General features: G+C 41.6%; 1 long non-coding RNA gene across 3 annotated transcripts; it reads left to right on the plus strand.

Moving 5' to 3' along the window:
* The first annotated feature begins 682 nt into the window (after positions 1-682).
* LOC124039260 lies at positions 683-4,943 on the plus strand. Of its 3 annotated transcripts, none has more exons than XR_006839535.1 (4): positions 683-717; positions 1,870-1,983; positions 2,077-2,130; positions 4,860-4,943. It is a non-coding gene; the product is annotated as an uncharacterized LOC124039260 (long non-coding RNA). The 3 variants fall into 3 exon arrangements; XR_006839536.1 differs by having other exon boundaries at positions 687-717; positions 1,874-1,983; XR_006839537.1 differs by lacking the exon at positions 683-717 and adding an exon at positions 1,446-1,487 and having other exon boundaries at positions 1,874-1,983.
* Positions 4,944-11,200: the final 6,257 nt, after the last annotated feature.

The raw sequence follows: 11,200 nt of genomic DNA on the forward strand, positions 1-11,200 counted from the left end.
ACACCTCACCTTGGACCTTGCCATAGGCAGGTCTGTAACTGTTGTACAATTTTCAATCTCATCTCTCCTACAAGCAGGCTATCCAAATGTGCTGAAATATGCTAATTTCCAATAATAAAGTGTTATGTTATTAACATGAATGATCATGAATTGACAGATCGGTTAATGAGGGAAATGTGCAATATTTTTACTAAGTTATTGCCCACCCGTGACAAGGATCCCCTAATATGATTACGTCAGAGGCTCATGCAAAGTGAGCAACAAGCACCAATTTATGCTTTGCCAATGGCGCCATCTACTGCATAGATGAGACTACTGGCAATTCAACCAAGAACCAATTCAATAAATCCGCATAGACATCATCTGCCCATGGACGGTCACGTGCGGGCCCAAGTGCGTAATAACAAGGCCCGTGACTGATAATAATTGCCTCCAAATGAGGGGATCATCATTTTGTAGCAGATGACTTTGAATTGATTAAATACACTGTAAGTGGAAGCCCCATTGATCAGTGAGATGATTTTAAGAATTTGTTTTCTTCATCACCCTTGATTGAAGACAATCCACGAATCATTTAAAATGCGTATACACAGATCATTGGATTTGGTGACACCTCCATTCGTTAGTACGTCATCCTGTGAGTCAATCAACAGACAATGCCCAAACGGAGAGTCCGGCGTAGGACAAAGAAAACCTCCGTTTTCATTTGCGTCAAAGGTTTGTGTACTCGTTCATTTGAGGGCCAACTGGCCTCGATACAGATAACTGAAAACACACTACAGAAATCAGCGAGAACATACTGAGAAAAAAAGTTGTCTTCTAGTTCATGATGCGAGGACGTCATTTCGTCTTTTTGCTACTCGCAGCGTGAACAATCTAAACCATAGAATCTCTTAAAATGAAGGTATAATGTGAGAGATCAACAGGCCTAGTTATTTACTTATCACGTCCTGTCTTATCAAGTTTAGTTTTCAATTTCCATTCGATTTCATAACACTTTTATAATGTATCTTTTGTGAAAATGGAAAGCGGTTGGGTCAGACGAATAGGTCAAATTACCCTCTTATTTGGGCCAACATGCAATCTGTTGGTCAAATTATTAATTGTCTGTTTGAGGGGGTGCTACTTCAGTATTTAAATCCGTTATACATTCATTCATAGAACTCCAATCGTCCATCACACTCAGTACAGTGCCTACCAACAGCGGTGATAGCTTAATCACTGACCCATAACCATTCGGACTCAGTAGGCTATCGCTTGAATGATATTACAAGCATTATGCGTCTGTCTCGTCCTCATATTACAGCGTAGAACCGTGGCCATGTTTAACTATATCATTAGACGAAGAATCCAGCGAAACTGTTGGGAAAGACAACCGTTTGGATATAATAGTCGGCTAAGAAGATTGACGAGTTGATAAATCCAGAGTTCTTCAATGCCTCATAAAAAAGGCATCCCAGATCATGCTGGACTTGTTCAGCACAGAGGTGCGTTATCAACAAACGCATACTTACGCACGGCTGATGTTACTTTTGTGCCCAAGCATGTTTGAAAATAATGAAGAAAAATACTTAAATTATCTTGAAGGGGAAAACTTGCAGACTTGTTAATTTAACACAATTCATTATTATTATTTTTATGCATGTTGGTGGAAGGTGTAATTTCTTAAATGTATTCTCATTTGGTAGAGATTAGAGAACGATCTATGTATAAATTCACTGGTTCAGGCAAAAAAAAACGACTTTTCCTTGGGAAGTCATAATGGACCCCATTTCTACAAGGTTAGTTGGAAATATAGACTTTTAACCGTGTTGAGAAAACTCGATATAATTAGTGTGCGGTTTAGCCTAATGCATGTTTTGCGCACAGGTAGACCTCTATGTGTTAGACAGCAGAGCGAAACCTTGGAGATGGAATCTAATCACGTCAAGACTGTTACCTGTATACACTTAGGGATGGAAAGTCTTCAACGTCACACAAACGGTAAGAATATCGCGTCACGTTTTATCTCAGCAAATCATATTTAAACACGACTTTTTCAATATTTTAATCGCATATTTTTTTCCCCAATGACAGGTGTCCAAGTGGATTTGCAGGATTCGCAACAGCGAGGAGAATAATGGGATTCAGGTTGGTATTACACTGCCATCGGGTAAGTGGATTGAGTCAGTCCTGCCGTTTTCTGAGAGACAGAGAGAATCACCCGAGGAGAATGCCCACCTCCAGTAGTTATATTCTCAGGCGATGGAAGATGCTCAACCACAAATCGATCACTAAATCAAGGTAAACTAGCTGGTCAGAATTTCATTTTTTATATAAATTCAGACACAGAACAACTGTGGGGTACATAATATTTGACACCCTTGATAAAGATGAGCAACATAATACAAATACTGAGCTATATTGTATGCAATTATATTCTGATATACTAATACAATTCCTCAAAGAAAAAGTGGTCAAAGTATTGACACCCTGTTTTCAATACTCAATCACCCTCCTTTTGTTAGGATAACAACCCTGATCTTATTTCTAAAATGTGTTATGAGATTGAGAACACATTGGGAGGGAAATTCCCCCATGCAGATCATTTCCAGATCCTTGATATCCTTAGTCTGCGGGTATGGACTGCCTTTCTCTTATTCAAACCACCGGTTTCAATGGGGTTCAAGTCCGGAGACTGAGATGGCCATTGCAACATGTTTATTTAGTGGTCAATTAACCGTTTATTTGTGTAATTTGATTAATAGTAAAACCAAATGCATGCTTTTCAACCGTTCGCTGCCTGCACCCGCACGCCTGACCAGCATCACCACCCTGATGGTTCCGACCTTGAATATGTGGACATCTATAAGTACCTAGGTGTCTGGCAAGACTGTAAACTCTCCTTCCAGACTCATATCAAACATCTCCAATCGAAAATCAAATCAAGAGTCGGCTTTCTATTCCGCAACAAAGCCTCCTTCACTCACGCCGCCAAACTTACCCTAGTAAAACTGACTATCCTACCGATCCTCGACTTCGGCGATGTCATCTACAAAATTGCTTCCAACACTACTCAGCAAACTGGATGCAGTTTATCACAGTGCCATCCGTTTTGTCACTAAAGCACCTTATACCACCCACCACTGCGACTTGTATGCTCTAGTCGGCTGGCCCTACTACATATTCGTCGCCAGACCCACTGGCTCCAGGTCATCTACAAGTCCATGCTAGGTAAAGCTCCGCCTTATCTCAGTTCACTGGTCACGATGGCAACACCCATCCGTAGCACGCGCTCCAGCAGGTGTATCTCACTGATCATCCCTAAAGCCAACACCTCATTTGTCGCCTTTCGTTTCCAGTTCTCTGCTGCCTGTGACTGGAACGAATTGCAAAATCGCTGAATTTGGAGACTTTATCTCCTCACCAACTTCAAACATCTGCTATCTGAGCAGCTAACCGATCGCTGCAGCTGTACATAGTCTATCGGTAAATATCCCACCCATTTTTACCTACCTCATCCCCATTCTGTTTTTATATATATTTACTTTTCTGCTCTTTGCACACCAATATCTCTACCTGTACATGACCATCTGATCATTTATCACTCTAGTGTTAATCTGCAAAATTGTAATTATTCGCCTACCTCCTCATGCCTTTTGCACACAATGTATATAGACTCCCTTTTTTTCTACTGTGTTATTGACTTGTTAATTGTTTAATTGTTTACTCCATGTGTAACTCTATGTTGTCTGTTCACACTGCTATGTTTTTATCTTGGCCAGGTCGCAGTTACAAATGAGAACTTGTTCTCAACTAGCCTACCTGGTTAAATAAAGGTGAAATAAAAATAAAAATAATGCTTGGGGTTATTGTGTTGCTGGAAGATCCACTTGCGGCCAAGTGTCAGCCTCCTGGCAGAGGCAAGCAGGTTTTTGGCTAAAATGTCCTGGTACTTGGTGAAGAGTGGGTGGCAGGTAAACTAGTCATTAAAGTGTTGGGTGGCTAGTTTGAATGCCAAGTGACAAGGTGAAAAATCTGTCGATGTGCCCTTGAGCAAGGCACTTAACCATAGTTGCTCCAGGGTCACCATACTACTGTGGCTGACCTTGGAAAACAACACATTTCACTGCATCTATCTAGTGTATGTGACAATAGAGCTTTTTTTTGCTATGGGCATTGAATACAGGAGTGTCAATCTCATTTTGACCACTATCTTTTTGCGATTTTTAAAATTATTTGTTAATGACTTAAATCTCTTTCTCTGAGCAATTGTTTTAGTATAAAATACTATTTCATGTGTTTTTTAGCATAAAATATAGCTCAGTATTTGTTTTATTTATTTCATTATGGACCCACCTATGTGCAAGGCCTACAGACCTTCAACCTCACATCAATAGATTTTTAAAAAAGAAGAAAGAAAAAAAGATTAATAGTCATCATCCCTCCTCGTCCTTGGACGAAGCCTGCTCGGTGTAGCTCATTTGCACTATAATGGAACGCCAAATGACCTCGTATTTTTCGACCACGACTTTTTGACCACTAACTTTTGTAGCTGTCTTTCATTTTGTTCATTACATGTTTTATAATCTGGTGTGCGGGATGATTACATTTAATAATGTGCCTATGACTATTTGCAGGTCTGAACGAAACAAACAGGGATAATTACATTTTGAAAATAAATGTTTCTCTGATTCTTTGCTATGATTTGGACTTAGTTCATCATAGAACGTTTAGCCCAGACATTTCTACCATATTGCTCGGCTGTCAATTATCAAATTATAATCTGAGAAATGTGGAGGTTTGCTGTTGTAACCGTCAAAGATGATTAAAATTCTGATATATTTATTTCTCATTTACATTTTTGTCGGACATTTCAGCCACGCCGCAACACCTGACAGTCCGAAGGTATCGCCTCAAGACAGCAGGAGCAGGCGGAAATGCGCAGCACCAAGCGGATCCCCTCTTTGTGGACTTCGGAGGTAATCGCCTGGGCTGGCTGGATCATTTCTCCACGGGGTGCTTACTACTGCAAGAGCTCCTGTCCGTTCCCACTCCGGAAAGAGTTTCCGTGCCACGAATCACGCGACTGTGCAGTCTGTCATGCACGCTCTAAAGCTCTCCAATGAGGAGGAAAACGTGGTTCTGAAACAGTATGACGATATGGTTTCGTTTTGAACAGCTTTCAGAAATCTTGGTTGAATTGAAAATATTAACAGTATGTCCAGTGATTCATGTATAAATTGTTTTTGTAAGAAATCAAAGTTGGTTGTTGCAATTTAACATGTTTGTATTGATATTTGATAAGGCTTTGAGGCCGTACAATGGCAGTAGGCCTAATGGAAGTCCCCGTGTCACCGACCAAGGTGTTGAAATTAAGCGTCCGGTTGGTTTATAATTGTCCTGAAAGATAAAGCTTTTACAATTCGAGGTTATTGCTATATTACGAATGCTGGCCTTCTTTTCAAGCACATACATTATCAACATTTTGTGTCATGGTTGTCATAATGAGGGGGCGTCATTTGATCACCCTGTTGCAGAATAACTTCCTTTAAAATGTATAGATTTTAGAGATTGACAAAAAATGTCCATTATAATCCACATAATAATTCACATTTCCTGTTGCTGCAGGATTATTTTTCCCGCTGTTGCAAACTGGCCCAAATTAAGATGCCTTTCTTTTTTGTACACCCTTGATTCAAATCACAACAACTTGATGAGTTAATCATTTGAATCAGCTGTGTGGTGCTAGCCAAAACACAAATATAAAACAGGATTAAGAAACACTGTTATGGGATGGATATGTGACTATGAAAGATCATATGAAAGACTGATGTCCTAGTAACTATATCGTGTAGGCCTACAAATGTGGTTTCATCTTGTTGTTTGTTTGCTACATCATACACTCGGTTTGCGATTTCAATCTTCAATGTAATGAACAATACACACTAGATGGCGCCAGAGGCCTGAGTTTCACATTTAAAAAGCCAATCTTGCATTTCACAGTAAAAGATCTCACCATAAATTGAGATGAACCAAACCGAATGGAAAAGCATTACAATACGGTGTAATAAGTGCAGTGTAGGCCTGATCATCAAGTCTTGCTACCTATGAAAAGGTAAGCATCACTTTTTGAAATGTAAACTATATATATTTTTTCAACATCAAGATTATGAAATTACAACAAAGGATAATCCTAGTTCTTCGGAGGTTTTTCTTTATTGGAATGATTTACAAAAACAAAATGCAGCCCTGCTTTATCTAGTCATTTAAATCCAAAATACTGCCAAACATATTTCAAGTATTTCCAATCATTGCCACTTACAATAAATGTAAATACCATACATTTTATGATATAAGTATGAAACAGAATATCGACTTTCAATATTCAGTTGAATGAAATATTTAAGCTTGTGCATGCAAAACACAGAGCATACTGTATATTAGAGTGAAAATAACGAAATTGATATTGGTAATGACTACTGAAACGTACATCAAAACATAATGTGTCCTTTTGGTTTAAATAAAAATCTGTCAAAATTTGTTATTTAGAGGGCAAACAGCTTTTTGGGGAAAAAAAAGTCTCAAAAAGCAAAACTTGACATCAATAAAACAATTACAACAATTCATGAAAAGAGGTGAAACACCACTAATTATATTCATAGAAATCCTCTCAAGATTTACAACCAAACATCCTGTCTACGTGTGAAAATACTTATACATAGAACTTCCATGTTTTTTTCTTCTTTCTTTTTTCTTTTTATGCTGTCATTTTCCATCAAAACATTTATGAATAATATCTTAAATCATACATAAACTTCTTGTGGTCAGACACTCCCCAAATGCCATTTATATATGAACTACAGTAGCTCGTATTAACCACAAATGCAAATTAACACTCCACTTCAACACTGTTAGGGCTTTTATCAACTTCGCGAGAAAAGTTTATCAGTTCAGAAATCACAAGGCTCTGCTCTGCAGAACTCTAGCATGTGGTCTTGTGAGCCATACACTGGCTCTAGGTAGGATGGCCTCGCCGTTGTGTTTATACCGCTGCCTTTCCCACATCCGTTCAAAGTCTTCCTGGTCCAGCTGTGAGGCGTGGGATGTGGACTTTCTGTGATGGGATGGATGAGACAGGCACTGGGACAAAGGAACCTTGGTAGAGCACCATTGGCGTGCTCATCACCTCCATTGTGGGGCCTTCTGGAGGTTGAATAGGTAGCTGCACGAATTCCCAGTTTCTGGATCAAAGAAGGTCTTCGTCTTGACCTGGACGGGCATGTCGACTACGAAGTACTGCCCAGAGTCTGGGTCCTGCAATAACTTCCGTTGGGTCATTGGGAAGGAGGCATAACGGTGCTCGATGCTGGATTGACGGAGAACTGGCCGGTGTAACTTGACTGGCGGGATAGATTAGGGTGAGGTGATGTCAAGTCTATAATGTCACTGGCATAGGAATCAACACTGTGGTTTCTGTGTTCTAGTTTCTCTCTGTTGGATCTCTCGCGGGCTCCGGCCCCCTCTGAGACAGCTCATCCCTAATGGACTTCTCAATGCGCTGACTCCTCGGCTCCGGTCTTTCCCCTAGGAGATGTCTCACTGCTTTAATTCTTCTTCTGCTTTATTCCCATGTGTCTGTCCATGCTCTGAGATCTAAGGCGCTGTTGTCTCCCAGTCATGGATCTCTCACCGTTTGACTTTTTGCTCACTGACAGCTCTGTCACTGCTTAGGAATCTCTGTTCTGGCTTGTCGCGGCTGTGTTTCTCACTCCTATGGCACTCTGATTGTTTGTCACGGTTACGGCTTTGACGCCGGATCCTCCATGTCTCTGATTGTCACTGCTGCATTCTTGACGCTTGATTCCCCATGCCTGTGTTCCTCACTACCACGACTGCTGGGCTCTGTTCTTTCTTGCCTGGACTTCTCACTGCTATGGCTCTGATGTTCGGGTACATCATCGTGGTGCTTCTCACTGTTACGGGCCTGGCTCTCTGATTCACTGTGCCTGTGCTTTTCACGACTACGGCCGCGATGCTCTGATTCACCACGTCTCTGCTTCTCACTGCTACGGCTGCTGTGTTCTGTCCTCCCCTGATGTTGCTTCCCTCTAGTACGATGTTTCTCACTACTATCACTACTACTACTTTTCTGCTCCGATGATTTATCCTTCTTGTTTTTGTCACTTCTTCTACTACAGCTCTTAGTACTGCTCTTTTGCGGTTGACTTTCCTTCTCTTCCTTTTGGATCCTCCTGGTGGTCAGCTTCATGGCTTTGAAGAGGGCCTTCTCGGACTTGGGAGGCACCACGGGGGGTCTGCCGGGGCCTTGGGTGTCGTTGGCAAGGCAGACAGAACCAGACCTCTCGCTGGACACCTTGTAAACGTCTGGGGTGTCATCAGCTGTATCCACTGTGCTTGTCCTTTCTTCTGATGATGTGCTTAGCCTTGAATGTTTGTTATATTCCTGTGTGACTGTGAGGAAAGACCCGTATTGTTGGCCTCTTTGGCTGTTTTCAGGGGTCAGTTTTGAGGGAGACAGTGGGGTGAGTGGTGAGTGGTGAGATGCAGTCTCTCTTGGTTTAAGGTGTTTGTCTGTTGTGATGGTAGCAGCATGGAGTTCAGGGATTTCAAGATGGTCTTCCTCGCCCCTCTCAGAGCCACTTAAGCTTTCCCTGGGTGACCACGGCGCACGTTGGCCTTTCCGATTGTGCTCGGGGGTTAGTTTTGAGGGAGACAGCAGTGAGTGTGAAGAGTGGGGAGATGCCGTCTCTTTGGGTTTGAAGTGTTTGCCTGGTGTGGTGACGGCATTATCTGGTGACTGCATTTCAATGGAGGTTTTTGGTTGATCAAGATGCTCTTCCTCGCTTTTCTCAGAGCCACTCAAGCTCTCCCTGGGTGACCAGGGTGCACGCTGCGACGGGTCATGGTTTGTCTTGTCCAGAACCGGTTTCACTGTCTTGGTTACAGGCGAGACATGATCATTTAATATGTTGTCTTTCACTTTGAATAGAGCCGGTTTCCCCAGAACGGGCGAAGAGACGTTGGACTGAGATGTTGGCGTTTGATTGTTTGTGTCGTCCATCGGGCTCTGGAACCATCCTCTTTTGTCCATCTCTCTGGCTCTCGGCCCATTTTCCTCCTTCAGGGATGTTTCTCTGTCTCGCCTGGGACGGACTACTGGCTTGTCTTCAAAGACCTCATTTTCATGATCACTTACAGAGTAATACTCCACTACTTCATCAACATGTGCAATATCTTCACAAACCCTAACTGATTTGTCAGATTCTTCATTTGCTTGAATCTTTTTCATGCTATCTTTTTTCATAATTGATTCATCCTCGGTACTGGTGTTTACTTGGTTTGAAGGTTTTGAATGATCCTTGTCTGGTTTTAAAGGGGCCTTCCTTCTCACACACAGTTGTTCCCGTTGTTCAATATTGTGTTGTATTTCCTCTGCTTTGAGTTTCTTCCGAGGAAGTGTGTTAGTTTGCCTTTCATTTAATAGAGCCTTCATTTCTTTTTCCTTCTCCTCACTGGGGGAAAAACAGGTATTTGCCTCATGTGGATACTTTGAGTACTCTCCTGGCAGACCAACGTGGTGTTTATTTTGTACAAAACGCTTCTCTTGCTCAGCTGTCTTCTCCATTTCAAGTGCATCTGTTTGTTGATCAGCTTGTATCTTTGCATCGAGGGCCTCCTTACTTGAGACCTTGCCCCTTGCGTGTGTGTTCTCTTTTCGTAGAATGTTATCATTTTTACTATCCCTAATTGAAAAGTCCTTGTTCTTTGTGCCCTCCTCAATTATGTCCATTACATTTGCACATTCTTTCTCCTTCTCTGAGCTGTCCTCTTTTTTAATGCTCCCTTTCTTGCTCCTCGGTGGTACCTTTGGTTTGATAACTGGTGCGTCCGTTTGACTCTCCTCTGTGACGACCTCAGCGTTTCTAGAGGTGTCGTCTCTTGTTTCAACTGATAGCTGTTTAGCTACGGTTCTATCACTCTCCTCTGCTGGGTATTTGCTAATATTGTGTTTTTGTTTGCCACTGACATTATTGATTGTGTTTCCTTGCACTTGCTCCTCCTGATATATCCTGTTGCCAGTTCATTTTGTTCAGTGTAGATTGTGGCACCGAATCTGTGATTTTCGCCAAGTTTTGTCTCGGTCTGGGAAAGAATTCCTTGTATCTGATGATGATCCTTCAGATCCCTAGCCTCCCTCTGACCTCGTTCTGTTTCCCATCTGTTGCTTTCCTGATATAATCCTGTCTAGCTGGTCTACTCTTTTGGACTCTAACATTATAACTATCATCCGGGTTCTCATCAGGGACTCTATTGTTTTCACATTCTTTATGACTAAATACTTGATTTTTACGTTTCTCTGCTCTATCCGATATGATTTCCTCGAGTGCCATTTTAGCCTTGTCATAATTGTCATTGATCAAAGATTTGTTTACAACCACGTTGTTGTCTATCTTTGAGAATACATCACGCCTCGCTTGCTCCTTCTCTCTATTCGCAAATGGCTCTTTTTAGCGAACGTGTTTCCTCGCATAGAAAGAATACCCCTTTTAATGTTCCTAAGCTCCCTTGAAATTAAATCGTTTTTCGCTTTTGCCTCCCCATCTATCATTGGCTTGGGCTTCAAATTCTCACCGTCCTTGCTATGGCGTCCACCCAATCTGGCCTTCTCCAGCTCTTTAAGTGCATGTAAGTCGCATTATATTTTCACTATCTTTCATTTCTTTGTGAACTGAACTCTCTGTATCCTGTACTTCCTTATCCATGTCTTTCTTGTTATTCACCTCCATTTTAGGTTCTAAATCTTCCCCCTCCTGCTCTTCCTCGCCATTCTCCATCAGTGCATATCTTTGGCTTTTAATATAGTTGTTCTGTCTCGCTGAAAATGTATGCTTAAACCTGCCTTGCTCTTTAACAGGCTCCTTCGCTTTTTCTACCACCATACGTTCTTTCTCTTTTCTGAACTTTCTATTAATCCGTTGGCGAGGATGTTTTCCATTGGACAAATGTCACCTGTTGCCTGTGGCTCTATCTGTCTGTAGCTTGGCCTTGGCACTGAAAATGAATAAAACAAATGTCTATCCTCTACTACAATTCCCTTTTCATCTTTCACTTGAGGGTCCTCTGTTTTGACAATGTTGGTCTTATTGGTTAACGCTTCAACAGCTTCTGCTCTATTGGGAGAGAATAGTTTGTTTCG

This window comes from Oncorhynchus gorbuscha, linkage group LG07 (genome assembly GCF_021184085.1).
Source record: "Oncorhynchus gorbuscha isolate QuinsamMale2020 ecotype Even-year linkage group LG07, OgorEven_v1.0, whole genome shotgun sequence".
NCBI lineage: Eukaryota > Metazoa > Chordata > Actinopteri > Salmoniformes > Salmonidae > Oncorhynchus > Oncorhynchus gorbuscha.